Raw genomic sequence first — 16460 nt, forward strand, 5'->3', positions numbered from 1 at the left:
GTCAGTCGTGGGGCTTGTACTCTGGGCCTGGGTGTTGTCCCTCAGCTCTTCAGCTCAAGGTGAGCACTCTATGACTTGAGCCACAGCTCCACTTCCAGTTTTCTGAGTGGTTTATTGGAGATAAGAATCTCATGGAATTCCCTGCTGGGGCTGGCTTTGAACCATGATCCTCAGATCTCAGCCTCCTGCATAGCTAGGATTACAGGCGTGAGCCACCAGCGCCCAGCTTTTTTGGTGGTTTATTAGAGGTAAGAGTCTTGTAGACATTCCTACCCAGGCTAGTATTGGTTTTTCTGCCCAAATTGTCTTTAAATGACAATCCTCAAATCCTCAGCCTTCTGATTAGCTAGGATTACAGGCAAGAGCTGCCAGCACCGAGCTTCCAGCATCTTTTGTTTTGGTTATTTTCAAGGTAAGGTCTCTCCTTATATGCAGTCCAGCCTAGGCTTCACTCCTCCTACTCATGCTTTCTCGTGTCACCAGGGATGATAAGTGCTCCCTCTGTGCCCAGCCATTGTGTGTCCCCCATAGCTCAGATAAAGGACATACCACCATGGCCCACCATTGCTTGGGATCTTTCATGCCCAAGCTGGCTTTGAACAGCATCACTATGCTTTAAAAAAAAAAATCTAATTGTACTTTCCATCAGTGCACACCTACTTTAAAACATGAGAGTATTCACATCTTCACACTTCTAGTCATCCTTTCATCTTCTTCCATCCCAGTGCAAAACATTTATCTTTAATTGAATCATCCTAATTCTCACAGTTTTGAACAGGTACAGACAATGCATTGGACAACCCTCTGCCTACACCTCTGCTATTCTCAATACTTTTTAACATGGAAGTAGTTGTTTCTTAACCGCCCCTCTCCCTCCTGTTGACTCCTAACCCAAAACTGCCTTCACAACTCAGGAGCAGCAACTCTAGATTTCCTTTCTCATTGTCTTCTCTCTCTTAAAGCCTATGCAAAAGTAAGTGGGAAAACATCTAGAGGACAAAACTCCAGAAGTTTACAGAGATCACAGGAAAGAAGCTGCATGAGTTTTCATAATACCAAAATTTTCAGGAAGGACAGATATAGACCCAAGATCTCTAATGATACAACTCGTTTCTGAGAACTAAAGTCGAGGAAGGAGGTACAGAGAGGGATGATAGATATTCCACGTCCAAAGCTAAAGTACACAGAGGGAGATAAACTTCATCTCAGGGCCTTGCCATTAGCCTGCTCATTTTCCCTGCGTCCTGCATGTGTAAACAGAGAACTCAGTATTTAGAGCTACACATCTGGCTTGACAGCAGGCAGTATTCAGTTAATGGTAGTTCAGAGAAATTGCTATGTTTGCAGCTGTTTCTTCTTGATAAAATAATTGTTGTTTCAAATGGGAAATTATTGTGTAGGATTGGAATCAAATGAAAATGTGATGCCTTAGCAAATCTTGATTTAGTGGTATATAAATAGGTTTAGAGAAAGGAAGGTATAACAATTTTTTTAAAAGAAAATATGATCAGAGGGGGCTGGGAAGGTAGTGGTAGAGCGCTTGCCTTGCATGCATGAGGCTCTAGGTTTGATTCCCAACCACCACATAAGCAGAAAAAGCCAGAAGTGGCACTGTGTCTCAAGTGGTAGAGGGCTAGTCTTGAGCTGAAGAGCTAAGGGACAGCACCCAGGCCCAGAGTTCAGGCCCCACGACCAACCAAAAATAAATTATATATATATATAGATAGATAGATAGATATAGATATAGATATATATATATAGATATATATGACCAGAGATAAGTCCTTTTCCAAAGAGCTGAAGAAATGTGACCTAGGACTGAAGAATTATGTTCACGTTTCTTCAACAACTGCACGTATTTTCTAACAGCATGTCATGGAAAGCATACATACTTTTACAATCTGCTTTGCTCACATTAAAAAGCTCAGGGGCAAGATGGGGGCCAGTGGCTCATGCCTGTAATCCTAACTACACTCAGGAGGCTGAGATCTGAGGATCGCAGTTCAAAGCCAGCCTGGGCAGGAAAGTCCCTGAAATGCTTACCTCCAATAAACTACCAGAACACGGGAAATGGTGCTGTAGCTCAAGTAATAGAGTGCTGGCCTTGAGCTGAAGAGCTGAGGAATAGTGCTCAGGCCCAGAGTTCAAGCCCCATGACTGACCAAAAAAAAAAAAAAAAGCTCAGTGGCTATTAGTAGGCATGGGAAAACCAGGAAGAACAGCAATGTGTACAATGTGTATGTTTTTTTTGTTTTTTGTTTTTTAATACAAGGCCTTAGGTCGAGCATCAAGCTGTGATTTTTCTTTTCTTTTCTTTTGTGGGTCAAAGGGCTTGAACTCTGAGCCTGGGCACTATCCCTGAGCTTTTAAGCTCAAAGCCAGTGCTTGCCTAGCATGCACGAACCCTGGGTTTGATTCCTCAGTACCACATAAACAGAAAAAGCCAGAAATAGTGCTGTGGCTCAAGTCATAGAACAGTACCTTGAGCAAAAATGCTCGGGACAGCATCAGGACCCTGAGTTCAAACCCTGGACTAGCACAAACAAACAAAACATCTTTGGGGTGTTTTTTTTAAAATCATAAGTAATTTCAAAGCAGACACCCTGAAAACATTACAGAAAGGAATAGGAGAAATTCTAGGGCTCCTTGGCACAGGCCAAAAATTTTCTTAATACAGATCTAGAAACACAACAAATCAAAGAAAGGTTGGACAAATGGAATTGCATGGAACTGAAGAGTTTCTGCATGGCAAAGGACATAGCTAGCAATATCAATAGAAAGCCCACGGATTGGGAGAAGACCTTCACTAGCCATATAACAGACAAGGGTCTCATATCTAAAATATACTTAGAACTCAGAAAACTAAGTCCCCCAACAACAAATCTTCAAAGAAACAACTGCCCAATAAATAAGTGGGCTAAAGACTTAAAGAGAAACTTATCTGAAGAGGAAAGAAGGATGGCCAATAGACACATGAAGAAATGCTCAACCTCCCTAGCCATAAAAGAAATGCAAATTAAAACAACATTGAGATACTACCTCATACCAGTTAGAATGGCTATAATCAAGAACTCTGATAACAACAGATGCTGGAGGGGATGTAGCCAAAAGGGAACCCTACTGCATTGTTGGTGGGAGTATAAACTTGTTCAACCCAGCAGTATGAAGGTTCCTCAAAAGACTCCATATAGACTCAGCAATCCCACTTTTGGACATTTACTCAAACAATCACAAACAAGGGTATACGAAAGCTACCAGCACAACTATGTTTATCACAGCATTATTTACCATAGCTAAGATATGGAAAAAACACAGATGCCCCTCAATAGATGAATGGATCAAGAAAATGTGGTGTGTCCCTTATTTGCAATAACTAGTATAAGACTAGGACAAGCAGAAAAAGTAAAAAACTATATACATATAAGATGATGTTAAGTGAAATGAACCCCAAGATAGGAACACAACTGATTTTTTCTTGCTTGCTATTGTTTTTAACATATTTAAAATGTACTATGTGATTTTTTTTGTTTCTTTTGTATGTTCCTCCCGGCCCTGCATCTTGTGTATACATTTTTCTAATTTGGGGAGGGGAAGGGAAATAACAAAATGCTGACATAAGGATACAAGTTGACCCATTGTAACAATGAGATGTACAAGACACTGTGTTGAAAACAAACTTTACAATTGGGGGGCAGGAAGATGGGGAGGGAAGGGATGGTAGGGGATAAACAATGGAGGTAACAATGCTCAATAGGAAATGTGCTCATTACCTTACTCATGTTACTGTAACCCCTCTGTACACTATTTTTACAATAAAAAATAAAAATAATAAATAACTTGAAATTGTCTTAGTAGAATAGTACAGGATTGTTGGTCTGTCTTATTTCTTCTGCATGAAACTAAAATGATCATGTCATGGCTGAATTCTCTAGAAACTAAGAATGACAGAGCTTTGAGATGCTTTGTTAAGGACAATACTAGTGAAAAGTAAGAGAAGAAAGGGAGAAAGCAGATTGGACAGAAGAAAAAAAAGGTCTTATCTGACCTGGCACAGAATGCTAGGAGAGTAATTCCCAAGATCTCATAGGTCTACCACACACAGCCTCCAGATGGCTGCTACCCCAGGAAGAGAGAGCCTTTGGGCAAAGCAACTCACCGGATAAAGTTTATAGCTAGACTGCTGAGTGCTTAGCTAGTACTGAGCATCAAGTTCTTTCTTGTCTGAGATCTGGGTAGTAAATCTTACATCTATCTTAACATCTATCTTAACAGAAAACGGAAGTCTGAAAGCCTGTCTCATGTAGATTAACACTAGAGCTTTGATCAAGCTAATTATTTTTGGTGATCCTCACTTTTTTTTTTTTTTTTGCCAGTCCCAGGGCTTGAACTCAGCCTGGACACTGTCCCTCAGCTCATCATCTCAAGACTAGCGCTCTACCACTTGAGCCACACTGCCACTTTCAGCCTTTTCTGCTTATGTGGTGCTGAGGAATCCAACTCAGGGCTTCATGCATGCAAGGAAAGCACTCTACCACTGAGCCACCTTCCCAGCCCATGTCCTCACTTTTTATATATAAAAATATCCCCTTTTAATGAAGGATAGAAAAGATGAAGACACAGATATAATGATGGAGAAATCATGGGCATCTCTTTCACTCACCATCCTTACCTGGCTGTCATTCCTTTCTGTTCTGCCTTCTTCCATTTATTCTCCCCCTTTTCATTCTCATTCACTAGCTTCTTAACATTGTACAGGAGATTGTTGAATGGTTTCACATAAGAAGCAATACCCATGGCTTGTAATCAAAGTAAATTTCTTTGTTTTGGACCACCATGAACAGAACTGCTGTGAACAGTCGTGGACTGTGTGGGATATGTTTTCAGTAATCATGGGTATTGAGAATGGAATCACTGAGTTGAAAGATTTGGAAGAGTACTGAGAGATTTCTGCATTGATGGGAGCTAGAATTTGTCCTTGAGCTGGAATCACCATCCACTTCATTCTGGGTATGGCTACTTGGATGATCTTTTAAAATCCTTTTATTATCAACAAGTACCTGACCATTATATGAGCAACTCTGTGTTTCTGATTGAGTTATTAAATTTCATTTAGCTATCTTAATCAAATTATGTCTTTCTAAAATGAGGTTGCCACAGAGTTAAAAGAAAAAATGTCTTTCTCCTGACTTGAAAAGAATTGTTTTTGAGAGATTCCTTTTTATTCTGTTATTTCCTCACAGGAAATCATGAGACTAGAACCCTGCCAGAGGGGATGTATGCAGGTCTTATTTCCTCCCCAGTGTCTCCTCAAAGACTGAAATGAAACTGAACTAGATTGCGGTCTTCTGTGGATCACGTGGTGAACGTCTCACATGTAATAGATGCCTTTCATAATCTAGTGAGCATGGGTTTAGGAAGTGTACAGTCAACCGCTGGCTTTGCTTTAGATACATTATTCCAACTAAAGAATGAGAATGGGGAAATCTCTTCTGAAGTAATCAAAGGACCCATTGTCAGTTTCCTGGAAGTCACAAGCAAAGAAGTCCTGGACTCCAATAGGGAAGGATTTCATCCTTTTTCTTGCAGTTAGTGAATTTGCCTGGGTAAAGAGGACATACTCCATCATTGTGACATGTTAAGGTGAAATATGGAAATGGCTGCATGGAATCCTCAATGCAAAGTGGTGGCTGGTTGACTACAGGACAAATATTCAAATTTCCATTTTGTGTTCTAACTTTTGCGTGTTCCAGTTCCCCTAGAATATTTCTAAGTTGTCCGCAACATTTTGAGTGTTATGGTTCACTGTTAACCTTGGTTGAGGTAAGTGAAGGGATGAACCTGTGCTCACAGCTGAAGCAGAGTGTGTATGTGCTTGTCCTCATTCTGCCCTCTCTGGGGAGTCACCTTGGTAGTAGCTGTCCCATTGTTGAGTGGAGGTTATGGCTGAGTTGAGAGTATCTGTTTATAAGTCAGGTAGTAAGGGAAGTACAAGTGGACACAATTACAACTTAAGCAAGTTTTCTCATAATATTCCAGGGGAGAAAATTGATTAAAGGATGGAGACATAGTCTGAAAATAAACATATACAATATACATATGGGACTGACTATTGCTATGATTTGGATATGGTCTGAATGTGACCTCCAAGGTTTCACGTACTGAAATTGAGTCATCATTGTGATATATTAAGAGAGTAGACATTTAATCAGATCATGGTGTGGAGAGAAGGGACCAGTGAGTACTGATAGATAAGGTTAGTGGGTTGGAGTCTCCACAGTTGAATCCTGGTGGCTTTATAAGAAAAGTACGTTAGACCACAAGATACACACACACACCACACACACACACACACACACACACACACACACACACACACACACACACACACACGTGCTTCCTGTCTCTTTCTGCCAAGTGCCATGGGGCATTTGGAACTCTGCCAACAAAAGGGCATCAGCAGAGGTTGACATGTGGGTGGCCCAATAATGGACTTTGACTCTCCAGAATCATGACCCAAATTAAACCTTTTTTTTCTGTATTTTAATAATTTTTATTGATATTGATTACATAAATTTCACAGTATTGTGAGATAGTGATACTTAGTTAAAGTCACAAACACATTTTAACCTTCACAAGGCAAATTGTCATTATTTAGTGGATTCTATGAGCTTTGACAATACAACTATTTCTTTCCTTTTGCTTGGTATAAGCTGTTCCTTCTTTACCTCTCATTCCTCCCTTCACATCGCTGTCTTTGGGTTGCTTAATTCATTTTTATCAATGTCCAGTGCAGCTAATGGGCCACTTTGTTGTAAGTTTTCCCCTGATTCTGTGTCCTCCTCCTAGCTTCCCTCAGATGTGCGCATATACATATATATATATATATATATATATATATATATATATATATATAATATATGTGGTCAACAACATGGGGTCATTTACTAATGATATGACAAGATGAGTGAAGGTCCTTTGTTTCTCAAGTTGTGTTTAATTTGTTGTATCTCCTTGCATTTTGGATTTAACATCTACATATCAGGGAGGTCATGTACTGTTTGTCTCTTTGCTCTTGGCTTACCTCACTCAACATGATTTCTTCTAGTTCCATCCATTTCCCTGTGAATGCCATTATTTTCTCCTTTCTAATGGCTGCATAATATTCCATTGTACATAGATACCACAATTTTTGGATCCATTCATCGGTAGTGGGGCATCTGAGTTGTTTCCATATCCTGGCTATTGTGAACAGTGTAGCAATGAACATGGAGGGGCATGTGTCCTTGTATCCTGGTTCCTGTTGTTCAGGGTAGATGTGTAGGAGTGGTATGGCTGGGTCATATGGGAGGTCTATATTTAGCTTTCTGAGGTACTTTCAGACTGCTTTCCAAAGTGGTTGTATTAGTGAATATTCCCACCAGCAGTGCAATAGGGTTCCTCTTTCCCCAAATCCCCTCCAGCATTTGTTGTTGGCTGAATTTAGGATTCAGGCCATTCTGACTGAGGTAAAGTGGTATCTCAGGGTTGTTTTTATTTGCATTTCCTTTACAGCCAGGTATGATGAATATTTCCTCATGTGTTTCTTTGACATTTTTATCTCTTCTGAGAAGTCTCTCTTTAGCTCCCTTGCCCATTTAATGATTGGTTTCTTAGATTTGGGAGGGATTAGTTTCTTGAGTTCCCTGTATATAATGGATATTAGGCCTTTGTCTGATATATTGCTGGTAAATATTTTTTGCCAATTAGCTGGCTGTCTTTCTAGTTTGGTAGCTATGTCTTTAGCTGTGCAGCAACTTTATTTTAAGGTAAGTCCCATTTATTGAGTCTCTCTCCAATTTGTTGTGACCTTGGGACTCTGTTCAGGAAGTCCCTGCCTGTGCCTGTGCCTGTTCAAGTGTCTCTCCTACTCTGTCCTGTAGCAGTTGCAGAGTTTCAAGTTTGATGTTAAGGTCTTTAATCCATTTTGAGTTGATGTTAGTGCATGGTGACAGGTTGGGAGTCTACTTTTAGTTTTCTGCATGTGGCTGCCCAGTTTTCCCAGCACCAACAGTTGAAGAGGCTGTGCTTCTTCCACTGTATATCTTTGGCTCCTTTGTCAAATATCAGCTGACTATAGGTAAGTGATTTTATTTCTGGATCTTCTAATCTGTTCCATTGGTCTTCGGGTCTGTTTTTGTGGCAATACCAAGCTGTCTTTGTTATTATGGCTCTACAGTAGAGCTTGAAATCTGGTATAATGATTGCTTCCACATTGTTTCTTTTGCCTAGATTTCTTTTGGCAAGTCTAGGTGTTTTAATTTTCCATGTGAAGTTTTGGATTGTTTTCTCTATTTCAGAAGGAACTTCATTGGGATTTTGGTATATCATTTCTGGCAGTATGGCTATTTTCACTATATTAATTCTGCCTATCCAAGAACACAGAAGGTCTTTCCATTTCCTGGTGTCCTCTATGATTTCTTTCTGTAGGCTTTTATAGTTTTCACTAAATAGTTCCATTACATTGTTGGTTAGATTAATGCCTAGATTTTTTTTCAAGGTTATTTTGAATGGGGTTGTTTCCTTAATTTCCATTTCTGCTTGTACATTGTTGGTGTGCAGAAGGGCAACTGATTTTTGTGGGTTAATTTTGTATTCTGCTACTTTGCCAAAGTGGTTTGTAAGCTCTAATAGTTCGGGAGTGGAGTTTTGGGGATTGTTAAGATATAATATCATGTCATCTGCACATAGGGATAGTTTAATTTCTTCATTCCCTATGCAGATCCCTTTAATGTCCTTTGCTTGCATTATTACTCTGGCCAAGGATTCCAGAACTATATTGAAGAGAAGTGGAAAGGGTGGGCCTTCTTGCCTTGTTCATGATTTAAGAGAATTGTTTGTAGTTTTCACATTTAGAATAATATTGGCTATTGGTTTATCATATATGGCTTTTATTGTTTTAAGGAAAGTTCCTTTGAGTCCTATTTTCTCCAGAGCTTTTAACATGAATGGATGTTGTATTTTATCAAAAGACTTTTCGACGTCAATGGAGATAATTATGTAGTTCTTAACCTTGGATCTGTTTATGTGATGGATTATATTTACTGATTTATATATGTTAATGCATCCCTGCATTAACATATTAAGTAGGATAAAGCTTACTTGATCATAATGTATAATTTTTGTGATATGTTTCTGGATTCAGTTGGCTAAAATTTTATTGAGGAGCTTTGCATCTGTGTTCATCAAAGAGATTGATCTGTAGTTCTCTTTTTTTTGTTGGATCTTTGCCTGGTTTGGGGATGAGTGTGATATTGGCTTTATAGAAGGAGTTTGGGTTTGCTCCTATTTCTATTTCTCAGAAGAACTTGAGGAGTATGGGTATTAGTTCCTCTTTAAAGGTCTTATAGAATTCCATAGTGAATCCATCTGGTCCTGGCTTTTCCTTGTTGGAAGATTTCTGATTGCTTCCTCTATCTCATTGTGAGTTACTGGTTTATTTAATTCTTCTTGGTTCAGTTGGGGCAATTTGTATTTATCTAAAAATTCATCCATTTCTTCTAGGTTTTCCTACCTTAATGAGTATAGAGTCTGGAAATAGTTCTCTATAATTGTTTGGAAGTCTTGGATGTTTGTTGTAATTTTTCCTATGGCATCCCCTGATCTTATTGATTTGGGGTCCTCTCTTCCTGTCTTAATCTTGCCAGAGGTCTGTAAATTTTATTTACTTTTTACAAAAAATCCACTTTTTGTTTTATTAATTGTATTAATAGTTTTCTTACTCTCTATCTCATTAATTGCAGCTCTTATTTGGTTAACTCACTCCATCTAGTAACTTTGGGTTCCATTTTTTTCTTGCTTTTCTAGCAGTTTTAGTTGCATCATGACATTATTTACTTGGTCTGTCTCTCTTTTCCTGATGAGTACCCTGAGAGCAATAAATTTGTCATTCAGGATTGCTTTTGCTGCGTCCCACAGGTTTCTTTATGATGTGTATTCATTTTCATTGAATTGTAGGAACTTTTTAATTTCTTCTGTGACCTAGGTGTTGTTCAGCAGTGTGCTGTTCAATTTCCATGAGTAATTTCTATGGTATGATTTGTTATTAAGAACTAGCTTGATTCCACTATGGTCGGATAGAATACAAGAGATTATATCGATCCTCTTATATTTGCTTAAATTATTTGTATGATCTATAGTATATTTTGGAGAAAGCTTCATGGGCTGCTGAGAAGAATGTGTACTGGGTTGTTGTTGATATCAATTAAATCCACTTGAGATATGGCATCATTTAATTCTGAGGCTTCTTTGCCAATCCTCTGGTTTGTAGACCTGTCCTTTGGTGAGAGTGGGGTATTATAATCTAGTATTATTCTGTTTGGATCTATTTTTTTGGTAAATCTGAGAGTGTTTGCTTAACATATTTGGGTGCATCAATGCTTGGGGAATATAAATTAATGATGATATCTGCTTCTTGGATTGTTCCCTGTATTAATATGTAGTGTCCTTCTTGGTCTTTTTGTATTGATTTTAATGAAAAGTTTATTTGTCAGCTATCAGGATGGCAACTTCTGCCTTCTTGCTGGGAGCATTTGCATGGTAGATCTTCCTCTGTCCCTTCCCTCAGAGTTTATTTATTTTTATTTTTTTTATTTTTTTGGGTCCGGTCGTGGGGCCTGAACTCTGGGCCTGGGCGCTGTCCCTCAGCTCTTCATCTCAAGGCTAGCACTCTACCACTTGAGCCACAGCGCCACTTCCGGCTTTTTTTCTTTTTGCTTATGTGGTGCTGAGGAATCAAACCCAGGGCATCAGGCATGCAAGGCAAGCACTCTACCACTGAGCCACCTTCCCAGCCCCTCAGAGTTTATTTTTATCTTTGGCTTGAGATGGGTCTCTTGAAGACAACAAATAGATGGATCTTGTTTTTAGATCATATCTGCAGTTCTTTTTCTTTTGATTGGTGAATTGAGTCCATTAATATTTATGGTTATTATAGAGAGGTGCATTGTGTTTCATGTCATTTTCCTGCTTTCCAAAGGTTTTCTTCTTTCTTTTCCTCCTGTGCTTACTAAATGGTCTACTGGTGTCTGTCTGATGTGGATCTCTGGTGTTGCTTGTTTTATTAAGATCATGTTCCCCCTCTTAATATTCTTTGTAGTTCTGGCTTATTGTTCATGAATTCATTCAGTTTTCCTTTACTATTAAAATTTTTAATTTCTCTGTTGAATGTGAGTGCTAGCTTTGCTGGGTATATCAGTCTGGGCTGGCAGTCATTGGGATTGGATGGTACTTGTCCAGGCTTTCCTTACATTCAGTGTTTGTGTAAAGCTTTCTGCAGTGATTCTGATTTTTTTCCCATTGTAGTATAGCTCCTCCTTTGTTTTTGCCATGGCAAGATCATTTCTTTATTGTTCAAATGTAGAGTTTTTAATATGATGTGCTTAGAAGTGTTCCTCCTAGGATCCTGTTTGTACAATATGCTTCTATTATGTAGGTAAATTTTTTTCTTAAGATTAGGGAAGTTTTTGGCGATAATCTTATTGAATAAGTGTTGCATCCTCTGTTCTGGTATTCCTCACCTTTGTCAACCCCAATTGTACAAAGGTTAAATTTCTTGGCACTGTCTACTTGTTCTTGGACTTCCTTTTGGCATAGTTTCAGTGTTTTCTCCATATCTGTGACTTTTTTTTCCCAGTTGCTGCATTTTGTCTTCTGTACCTGATATCTATTTTCCATTTCATTCACTCTATTAAGTATGGCTTCCATGGTGGTTTGCATGGGGCAAATTGAACCATTTATGATTTCTATCTTGGTTCTCAAAGTATTAAATTTATCTTTTAAAGAGGTGTCTACTGCACCTATTTTTGAGTGAATCTCTTGTTTTAATACTTGATCTCTTTTGATAACTCATTTCTTTGATCCATTTCTCGCTTTAATTCTTGAGTCATTGCCTGTATCAACTCTTGGATATAGTGTTTGCCTTCCATTTCATTTCACTGGAGTTCTTCCCTGGGTAGCTGCTGGCCTTTGGGAATCTTTTGCTGTCTTGGCTGTTGATGAATCTTGTAAATTTTCACTGTGATTTTCACATGGAGATGAATCCCAAACTCTGTTTTTATCAATAGGTGGCTGCCTTCACTTAGTTCTGGGTTGGTTCCTGGGTCAATTGTTGAAGCTTGCTCTCAGCTCTGGGCTGGTTGAGAGTGACTTCGCCCAGTCTCAGTTCTGTTGGGGGAGGGACTGACTCCAGCTTCTAGATTGACCCATGTAGGGCTCACTCTTGTTAGATTCTGATGGACAGACACACTCCACCCTCTGCTGAAGCATGTGCTCAGTTCCTGACTTCAGTCAGGGACAGGTGGTTTAGATAGTTTGGACTCCCGCCTGGGACACAAGTGGGGCTCATTCAGCCACCTGCTGGAGCCCACAGGCAGTTTCTGACTTTGGCCAAAGACTGGCAACCTAGACTGTTCATGCTGCCTAACAGAGGCAAAACCACGTGGGCTGGATATATTCCACCAGTTGCTGGAGTCCGGTCATAGTTCCCAATGTAACCCAGGTACTGAGAGCCTGAGCTGCTCAATCCCCAGCCTGTGATACACACGTTGGGCTCTTTCTACCACCAGCTACTGAGGCCCACTTCAGCCAGGGTCTTGTGGACCTGGGCTGCTGGGTTTCCCTTGCTGGACACACAAGTCGGGCTTCTTCGCCCACTGGCTGCTGGGGCCCATGGACCTGGTTCCTGACTTCAACCAGGGACTGGCCACATTTGAGTTCCCTCCCAGGGGCACTCTTGGTCAAGCCTGGCAGGCTGACTGTGCTCCACCAGTTGCTGAGGCACTTGCACAATTCCCAGCTTCAGTGGGATCAGCAGCCCAGGCAGGACAGGGACAGGTCTAGATCAGCTCTGAAGGTTACTGCCAGTGCTGGTATCCAGTGGTGGTGGTGGGTACTCACTTATCCTGGAACTGTTTGGGTGTTGTCCAGTGGTGTTGTGGCATATTGCTGTAGGTCGCTGGTTGCCACTGAATTTTGGGTTCCCCTGAGGTGATTGTGGGCTGGGCCAGGTGGTGGTGTCCAGATCTGGGTTACATGATCTCTGGGTGCTGGGTCCAGCACCATGGGCATTTTCTCCCCTGGTGTTCTACAACCTGCTGTAGCTCTGGGGTTCCCGGAAGCTGCAGGCTGGGCCCCTTTGGCAGCTTGGTGCTAAGTAGCCAATGGTTAGGGGAAGGGACTCATGCAGGTTCTTAGTTCTGAGGTTTCTATCTCTGTTTTCAGGGTCCGGATCCAGCACCAGTATCCTGGGGAGTCTTCTGTGCTGGTGGTCTACAGACTTCTATGGCCCTGGGGTCCCCAGTGGCCGGGGGCCAGGCTGCTTTGGCGGCTTGGTGTGGAGCCGGGCAGTCAGCGAGGGCTGGGGAGAGGATCTTTGTGCTTTTCCATCTTTGTGTAGGTTATGAAGTTTTTTTCCTTTTCCCTTCACACTTCCTGTAATTCTCTGGGTGTTCACCTTTTTACTGTTGTCCTCTCTTGGGGAAACTGAGTCTTGGAACTCAAACTCTCTATTTGGTTGGAGAGAGCTATGGTGTTTCCCTACTTGTTCGGTAGCCATTTTGGGCCCCCCCCAACTGCTTTTTCTTAAAACTTACATAGTCTATATGATTAAGAAAATAGATTAATACAACAATGTAGGTAGTAGATATGTTAGAGCATGTCAATCACAAAGTCATTCATGCCAGCTAAGGCTCCCTGGCAATTATATTGCAGTGTTTTGTGTAGCTTTATAACTAGCACAGAAAATCCAATTAAAGGAATACATTACCCATGGATAATAGCTGACAATGAAATAACAAGATTATTACCTTCTCACATATGTGTAATATTGAGAAAGATTATGAGAAGAACAGAATATTGAGTTTGGTTATCGCAAAAGAAAATCAGATTTAAAATAAGTATTGCCTACTTCCCATCAGTTTCTTCCCCCTAAAATTTCTTTGACAGGTTTAGAGAGACCTGCTGGCTATCTTCTTGGAAGGTAGAAGCAGGAGAATAATGTCTTCAGTGTTAGACTGGGTTACATAGTGTAACCTTGTCTCAAAAAGCAAAACAAAAACAAAACAAAACAAAAAACAAGGAATGGGATGATTAACAATAGAATGTATTTTCTTAAATATGTATATTATATAAATATATATATATATATATCTTGTATGAAGTATGTTCTAATAACAAATAAAATAAGTATCACTTAAAACAGTTACAGGCAAATTACAATTGCAAGGGAAGATCATATCAATTATATACAAATTTGTTAACAAAAGCAGTGTTTCTAGTGAATAACAACTTTTTAATTAATTTGGTAACGTTACATTGAGCAATAGAATGAATGTTATCTTAGTTCTACTTGACCTGAGCTGATTGAAAACAATATAAAAATTTTACACACAGGGTCTGGAAAGGTGGTTCAGTGGTAGAGTGCTTGCCTTGCATGCATGAGGCCCTGGGTTCGATTCCTCAGCACCACATAAGCAAAAAGAAAAAAGCCAGAAGTGGCACTGTGGCTCAAGTGTTAGAGCGCTAGCCTTGAGCTGAAGAGCTGAGGGATAGTGCCCAGACCCAGAGTTCAGGCCCCACGACCGGACCCAAAAAAATATTTTTTACACACACACACACACACACACACACACACACACACACACACACACACACACAGGCTGAGAATGTTGCTCAGTAGAATTCTTGCTTTCATAAGCAAGGCATTGAGTTTGACCTTAGTACAGTGGGTAGGGGTACACATAGACAAATACTTGTATGTTAAAAACAGATGTTGTTTGAAGTCTCTTTGTCAACCAAAAGTATAAATTCATCCTGTTACCTAGGAAAAATCTAAAGCACTCAAAATTGTGGACAACTTAGTGTTTTCTGAGATTTGGGAGGGGGTGGCATGTCAGGATTCCTATTATTCTGCTTACTAGGTCTAAGCACATGCCTAGGGGATTATTTCTTACTACAAAAGCACTGTGGGAAACTTGAGATGATTTAGGAAGTATTATGCTTCTTCAAAGACTTTTGAAAAGTCTAAATGGACATAGGTAGCAGAGAGGGGTAAAGTATACTAATATGCCATATATATATTAAATATATTACATAGATATATTGTGTGCATGTGTTCTGTATAAAATGTTGTATTTCAGTGTGTGTGTGTGTATATATATGTCTGCAAATTTTACATATACCTGCATATATATGTGTATATCTAAGAAATATCTGCAAATTTTAACCATTTCAGATTTCATTTTGATAGAGTATTGCAGATGTTTGGACACAAACATAAATTTTTCCTGCATCACAATAAATTATGTGTATACTGATGCTGTACAGCTACTTAAAGGAGGTTTTAATCTATGCCTTGAGGGCCAATTTTCACCACACCCATTTGTTTACATAGTATTTGTCCCAGAGTTAATCACACTGGAAGGTTTGGGCACAGTACCAAAGTCTGCTCCCACTTCTGACAATATCAGCAGGTTTGGGAGCTTCTGAAAGAATTAGATATTTATGACAACTTGCCAGATTTTATTTAACACTCTGAAATCTATATTAGTGGTTATTATAGAGGAGAAAGAAATAGGATACAATCTGAAAGAGTTCAAAGAATTGTCTTATGCTATGGAGCAATGACCTATTGAGATCCTGGCATTGATGTATGTTAGTACACATGGAGTATTACCAACCAGAAAATCAACTGAGGTTTGCTGTCTAGCCTATAGTTCCTTCATTCTGTAGGCCTGATTGATAATTTTTTGCTTTAACTCAGTCTCCAGGTCAGTTCAGGCCATGTGACACTAACCAACCATCACAACTAAGTCAGATGCTTGATCTTTTTGGGTAGGCCAGCTTGTGCCCTAAACAAAGACACTTTTTTTTTTGTCAGTTGTGGGGCTTGAACTATGGGCCTTGAGCTCTTCAGCTCAAGGCGAGTGCTCTACCACTTGAGCTACAATGCCACTTCCAGTTTTCTAGTAGTTTATTGGAGATAAGAGTCTCACAGACTTTCTTGTCCGGGCTAGCTTTGAACCATGATCCTCAGATCTCAGCCTCCTGAGTAGCTAGGATTACAGGTGTGAGCCACTGGTACCCGGCTAACAAAGACACTTCTATTAGACATGATATGGATTGCCTTTCAGAAGGCAACATGTACCTGCTGATCAAATACAATTAGAAATTTGCCAGGTGTTGGTGGCTTAAATCTGTAATCCTAGCTACTCAGGAGCTGGAGATCTCAGGATCACTATTCAAAGCCAGCTAAGACTCTGACTCTTATCTCCCAAGTAAACAGCAAAAAGCTCAAAATGGAGGTATGGCTCAAGGGGTAGAGAACCACTCTTGTACAAAAAAAAAACAGAGTGTGAAGCCCAGTGTTGAAGCTCCAGCGCCCCCACACACAAAAATAAACATAAAAATATAAATGTAAGTAAATA

At 39.9% G+C, this 16460-nt stretch overlaps 1 long non-coding RNA gene across 4 annotated transcripts in view; it reads left to right on the forward strand.

The window, feature by feature from the left end:
- The window catches only part of LOC138837129 (uncharacterized), a 58961-nt gene that overhangs the window by 29273 nt on the left and 13228 nt on the right, over positions 1-16460 (forward strand). For 2 of the 4 annotated variants that reach the window (XR_011375195.1, XR_011375198.1), the window contains 2 exons: positions 5241-5374; positions 13258-13428. The exons of 1 other annotated variant lie outside the window; for it this stretch is intronic. This is a non-coding gene — a long non-coding RNA (uncharacterized lncRNA). The remainder of the gene's footprint in view (positions 1-5240; positions 5375-13257; positions 13429-16460) is intronic. One more of the 4 variants, XR_011375197.1, reaches the window with a different exon arrangement.

The sequence above is a fragment of the Dipodomys merriami genome, unplaced genomic scaffold (assembly GCF_024711535.1).
Source record: "Dipodomys merriami isolate MVZ:Mamm:240054 unplaced genomic scaffold, mDipMer1.0.p SCAF_263, whole genome shotgun sequence".
NCBI lineage: Eukaryota > Metazoa > Chordata > Mammalia > Rodentia > Heteromyidae > Dipodomys > Dipodomys merriami.